The sequence below is a fragment of the Panthera onca genome, chromosome C1 (assembly GCF_046562875.1).
Source record: "Panthera onca isolate mPanOnc1 chromosome C1, mPanOnc1 haplotype 2, whole genome shotgun sequence".
Classification (NCBI taxonomy): Eukaryota; Metazoa; Chordata; class Mammalia; order Carnivora; family Felidae; genus Panthera; species Panthera onca.
The window spans coordinates 20,192,406-20,198,238 of record NC_138346.1 but is presented as its reverse complement, the minus strand read 5'-3'; the positions used below and the strand labels follow the sequence as shown (position 1 = coordinate 20,198,238).

At 46.6% G+C, this 5,833-nt stretch overlaps 1 pseudogene; it reads left to right on the top strand.

Moving 5' to 3' along the window:
- The first annotated feature begins 4,755 nt into the window (after nt 1-4,755).
- Nucleotides 4,756-4,856, top strand: LOC132674150 (U2 spliceosomal RNA; annotated as a pseudogene).
- Nucleotides 4,857-5,833: the final 977 nt, after the last annotated feature.

Here is a 5,833-nt window from a genome sequence, read left to right as displayed (position 1 = left end):
AGGACAGCATTGGAGAGATGTGTCCTGAGGTAACCTCGGGACTGCCCCCAGGGCTCCCCAGCCCTCTGCTTCAGAGGTCAGGCCACAGGGCTGTCCCGGGAGTGGGAGGTAGGATGTGCAGGCTGGGTGGTCAACACAGAGGGCAGCGGGGAGAGGGTGCGGTAGGGCTGTGACACTAAGGAGTCACCAGTTTTCCAAACCCCAAGTCCAGCCCCAAAGCAATAGAGCTAATCTTGCAATTTGGCGTCCTGAAAGGGGAAGGCACGAGTCAGAAGAGGCTCACAAAGCCATGAGGTGCCAATTTCCACCTCATCCCCGAGTCATAATTCTCCAGGCCTCGGATCACTCAGGAGAAGCGCTTCTGCCAGCCCCAGGCCTCCTCCCACCTCCTTAATTCCAGCCCAGCCCGGAGCTCCTGCCATAACATGCATGATCACAGCCGTGGGCCGAGGGCCACAGCCAGGTAACGTGTATTTGAGATCTATGGGCAGAGCAAGCCTTTGCAAAATATTGAGGCGCCTTAAATCTAAATATCTCTGGCTTCTATAGTCCTTTCCCTGCTCGCCCTCGTGGTATCAATCCTCCCCATAAGGTCAGAACATTCCTGCTCTCCTCTCTCCCAGAAGATAGCTGTAGATAAGAAGTTGAACTTCAAACCCTCCGACCTGCACTGGAGCCCAGCCACGTCAATAGCGGGGAAGCTCGGTGTTGAGCACGTGGGAAGCCTCCAGTGAGTGTCCATTCCTCTGAACCCATCTGTCGTCTCAGAAGGATGCTGCTGTCAATATTATGCACCTGAACACTTACTTCTTCTAGAGTGTGGCTCCCGACTTTTTCTAAGCGTGACTATCATGTTTTAAAGCCAAGAAATTTCAGAAACCAATGCCTTATGATTAAGATCTATTGATTAAGAGAGTACATCAAAAACCCACAGCGACGTCAAGTCAGCACTTCTCTGAAAACAAGCTGTATTGGTTACTCACAACGGCACCTACTGTATGTAAAAAATCTTAGTACGTGTATGTGCAAAGTTGACCATCCATCCAGTCTGTGGCCACGTTTTGTTCAAAATGCAGACCCCTGGGTACAGCCCTCCCATCCTGCCAGAAACCTGTGGATTTGGAAGTAGAGTCCTGACATCTGCATTTTAACCCCAAGTGTGTTTTTTAAATGGTGGTCAGCCACTGACCACTCTTGAGAAATACTATCCCAGGGGGACTTATTCGAATTATCTGTGGTGGCTTTTAATAATTTAGCTAAATAGGGCTGTTGTTTTCAGCCTGTTAATACTTTGTAGTAGTTTTGCTCATCATCTGTTTTTAATGTTTTCTGAGGTCTGTGAAGGTAACCATGGGAAATACTGGCTTATTGGCTTGGTCACCAGATTGGGGAGGTGCTGAAGTTAGAATGTAGTGCTTTGTGAATGTCCATTAAACCACATGATTTCCAATATCTTTGCCTTTCACTGTAGAGACTCAAAGCTTGCAAATCATTTCTAGCCCTGCAAAGAGAAATTGAAGAAGGTTTGTGTTACTTCTTATTGGCTCTATACCAGTTTTACAAACTCAGGTTTGGCCAGAGTTATCCCCTTAATTGTGTGTTTTCCAAATCATACAATCCAGAAATCCATAATTGGACAGTTCACGTAGTCCTAGAAGTTTAGCTCCCCTTCTACAATAAACACGGGGATGACCATGGCGTCACTGTTCCTGATCCGGGCATAGCATTTGGCTCATCCATCCAGGAGTCCAATTCAAGACTATGGATAGTTTCAGAATCCATTTTGTGTAAAGGGAAAGAGATTTGCTCCTTTCAATAATGCCATGGAATTTCCGACCTGATTATTAAAAGCTCTGATGAGTCAAATTTAGGCTGGGTTCCTGGCTCTGCATAACTCCCACATTCCTTGAGTTTTGGATTCCTCCAGAATTCATCAGGTCTAAGTCATACACTGCCTCCAGTTCCTATGTTATATTGGAGATCAGAGGAGCATAGCAAAAGTCTGCTTCCCTGGACCAAATTTCCATTTAACTCAGAAAATAGAGCTCTTAATTTATATTTCCCTTGACAAACAATGGTTTAACTTACAGGGGGAAAGCGTCTCAGGAACTTGGACAAACTTAAGAGAACTAAATTAGGGGTTAGATAAAACTCAGCCTTCCCCCTTCAGCCAGGTTCTGCCATCTCTAGTTACTATAAACAATTGCGATTTTGAAAGTGTTGAAAAAGAAAAAAACACACTGACAATCTCCCCCAAAGGAGAAAGGGATTACAGGACCATTTCGAGTCTCTGCCCTGGTTGGTGGTGATATGGTTATACAGGACAACTTTAGCCCTAGACGAGCAAGGACGCCTCACTGCTGTTCGACTAAGTCCTTGGAATGAGCAGTAAATGGTCCCAACCTCTGCCATTTGTCTGAGAAGTTCTATTATGAGATGCATAATGAATCCATAGAATAGTAGGCAATGTCTTCCAGGATCTCAATATCTGTATCTCCTCTCCCCACCACACACACCCCACAAGTGGGAGGGGTAGATTTTTAGCCTACTTTGAAAGCATGTGGGAAGTACCTACTTTGTGCCGGGAATCCTACAGGCAAAAATATTGAAGATAAGGGCCTGAGAAGATGTGTAACATAAGATCTGCCATCCAGAGATAGAAACTCAAGAGCATCCTTTAGTGTTTCCTACACTTGCTATGAAGGAGGAAATGGCTATCCATTTGTTTTTCTCCAAAATACATGAACCAGAGAAGGAGCACTGATTAGCCCTGACACAGTTTCAAGTCAAGATATAGCCCTATGTTGCTTTCTGTCATTCTGCAGTGACCACAACGTACCCAAGTTTTCCAACTTGAGGAAACTCACTTCCACCCTGGGAAGACCCTTGGGCAGAAACCTTCAAGGACTCCTAAAGATGGGAGTGTGCCTTTGTCACCCATGACATTGGTCAAACCTGTTTGCCTCTGGGGTCCTTGGTTTCTGCATCTACACAGAGAGGAAGTCGGACCAGACTACCAAGGCCCCTTCCAAATGAGACAGTTTACAGGTCTGGAAGTTCCCAGCCCTCGTGGCTCCCTTCCCTGCCCTGCCTTAGACCCTGACTTCTCCCTCTTTCTTCTCAACTTCCTCACCCAGGCCCCCATACTCTCAGAGGAAAAGAATTAGAAGAAACAATCTGTACTACATAATCCGTGTCTAGCTGTTACTTGGGTAACTGCCTCCTGGGTGGGGATGGGATGGTCTTTGCATTTTAACAAGGCCCCACAGGGTTTCAGCGTCAGTCCAGCTAATAGCAGAAGGGAAGGTGAAAGGGAAAGGGAGATTCCTGGACTCCTTTAGCTCACCCCTCGTGTCCCAGTGCCCTGCTTTTATGAATGACATGGTCCTAGAAACGCCTATTTCATAGAAGAGGAAAGGAGCCATTGTCTAGAACAAGTAGAAGAGAAAGGAGAGACAGACCAGGGGGAACTGTAGCAAGAGGAAGGAATGGAGCCAAAAGGCTTCTGTTTAGAAAAAGAATGGAGATGACGGGGGATGGCAGGTATATATCTGGCAGGTTGCCAGTCCTCCAAGACGTGGCTACGTGGACCACAACGTCTCCTGCTGTAGCAAGTCGCCCCTCATGCAGCCTCCAGGAGCCGCCATCATTGGTCAGTTGACGAGGGAGGTTGAGCCTACTCGCCCTCCATGAGGCTACACTCAGCAACTTCAGACTGTGGCACACCGAAGTCAGAAGAGGGCAGTGCGGCAGCTCTGCCCTTCTGAGAATGATAACATCAATGGCCATCCTGGCACCTAATTACCAGAACCATCGTCAGACAGAGGGGTACGCACACCACGTTCATCTCAAATTCTAAGGGGGCATTTGAGGTAAACGCCACCTCAACAATGCGCCAGGTTCCCATCTAGTCTCCCCTTGAGAGCTTCCATTGGCAGAGAACTCATTACTTTTGTGTATACTTCATTGTCAGGCAGCAGGAAGGGTTTCCCTTGAGCTGAAGAAGAAGTTCCCTCTCTGTAGCTTGGACCCACAAAGCCCAGCTCAGTCCTGTGGAACCACACAGGAGAAAAACATAAGCCCCTTCTTTGTATCAGCCCTTTACAGCCCGATGTCACCTCCCGTGTCCCCACTGTCCCCTCTTCCATGACCAGGCATGCTTGCGTTCTTCGACTGTTCTTCATACAGCCAGGTTTCAAATCTACTCTGGGCTGGTACTTCTTGCAACTCTGGAGAATTCCTCGGATTGTTTGAATTAGAGACAAAGGGTACTTTCTTCTCCCCATTTTGATTCTAAGCACTAAAACCTTTGCGACATCAGGAGGCCATGTGATTGCCATGATCTTGGGTGTATCTCCTTTCTGAGCTTGAAGGAGTTTGAACTTCATAAACTCGCAGGCTCCTCCCACTTCTGCAAATATAACCAAGTATAACGTGCCATCTGCCGAGCCTGTATTCTTCAGGACTCTCCCCCACTGCGAGCTGCAGACCACCAGCCTTCGTGGGAGAAACAGAGGATTCTGCTATGAAGCCAGCACTCTTCCATGTAGAATGGTCCTACCTTTGCTCCTCTCTTGCCACATACATCCACCTATGGTTCTTTGGCAACTTCTGTTGTCCTCTAAGACAGCTTTCCATTTTAATCTAAGTTTCATCTTGAGGCAAACATTCAGAAACATCTTAAGAAACATGGAGATTTTGTCTCCAGGACTAGCTATGATCCAAGCGTGTAAGCTTTGATAGCTAGAAACTAGGATTGCTTCTTGGTCTTTTGGCTAAGCTCAAGTGTAGTATCTGTTCTTATCAGCTTAATAGCCAGGGAGTTGGTTTTAAAAAAATCCTATTTTGGAGTGTTTAGATCAGATAGGGGACCTGAGAGAGATACTCAGTTTACTAACTAGCCTGGGCTATTTACAGACCTATGGAGGACCCACAAGATAAGTCCCAAAGCCTAAGACAGGCTCTGGACAGGGCCAAGGGGCCAGGAATATGGGAATGACAAGACAGGGACCTGAGCAGAGCCAAAAATTTCTCAAAAACCAGGGAGATAAAAAGTAGGAAAAAAAAAAGAGAGAGAGAAGTTATCTTTAGGATCATTCCTTTTATCTTCATGTGTCATTTGTTCCCAGCCTCTTCCCACTGCCTGCAACGGGGCCTGGCATATTTAGATGTCAATAAATGTATGTGAAATAAATAAATTTCTAATCAAAACCTTGTTAATAGCTCTAGGCTTCCACCATTGGGTCATTTACACCACCAGCATTTATTAAGCACCAACAGTGTTCAAGGCACTGTTGTCTAGACACTGAAGAATTTATAAGCAAATATGACATGAGCTCAGAGCTCAAGTTCCAGTAGGGTAGTTGTGATATTTACTCAAACGGCAGGAAGGGCACAAAGACGTGGTCAAGATAAGACAGGGCGGACGCTAAACATAGGGATATAAGGGAGGTGAGCAGAAAGGCTTCATGGGAAAGGACTCACTTCAACTTGTCTCCCTCTGTTAAACCTGAAGTCCGATATCCCCTCCTCAATTACAAGAACCCAGTCTGATATTCACACTAAAATTCTTAGACACGACTTTGCAGTCGGAGCTGGAGGGAGAACTTTTCCCATGGAGGGTCCTTGTTTCTGGCTCCCTCTCCACTCCCTGGCAAGACCTCAGCCGGCGCTCCTCTGGACGACCCGCCCTATTGTAAACTTCTCCCTGGCAGCTCACCTTCTCTCTGGGCTTGCAACTGGGAATCTCATACCTGGCTGCAGCCAAAAGATTTCAGGAAATGGTGCTTTGGAAACACATCTTTTGAAACGAAAACAGATAAAGCAGCTGGCA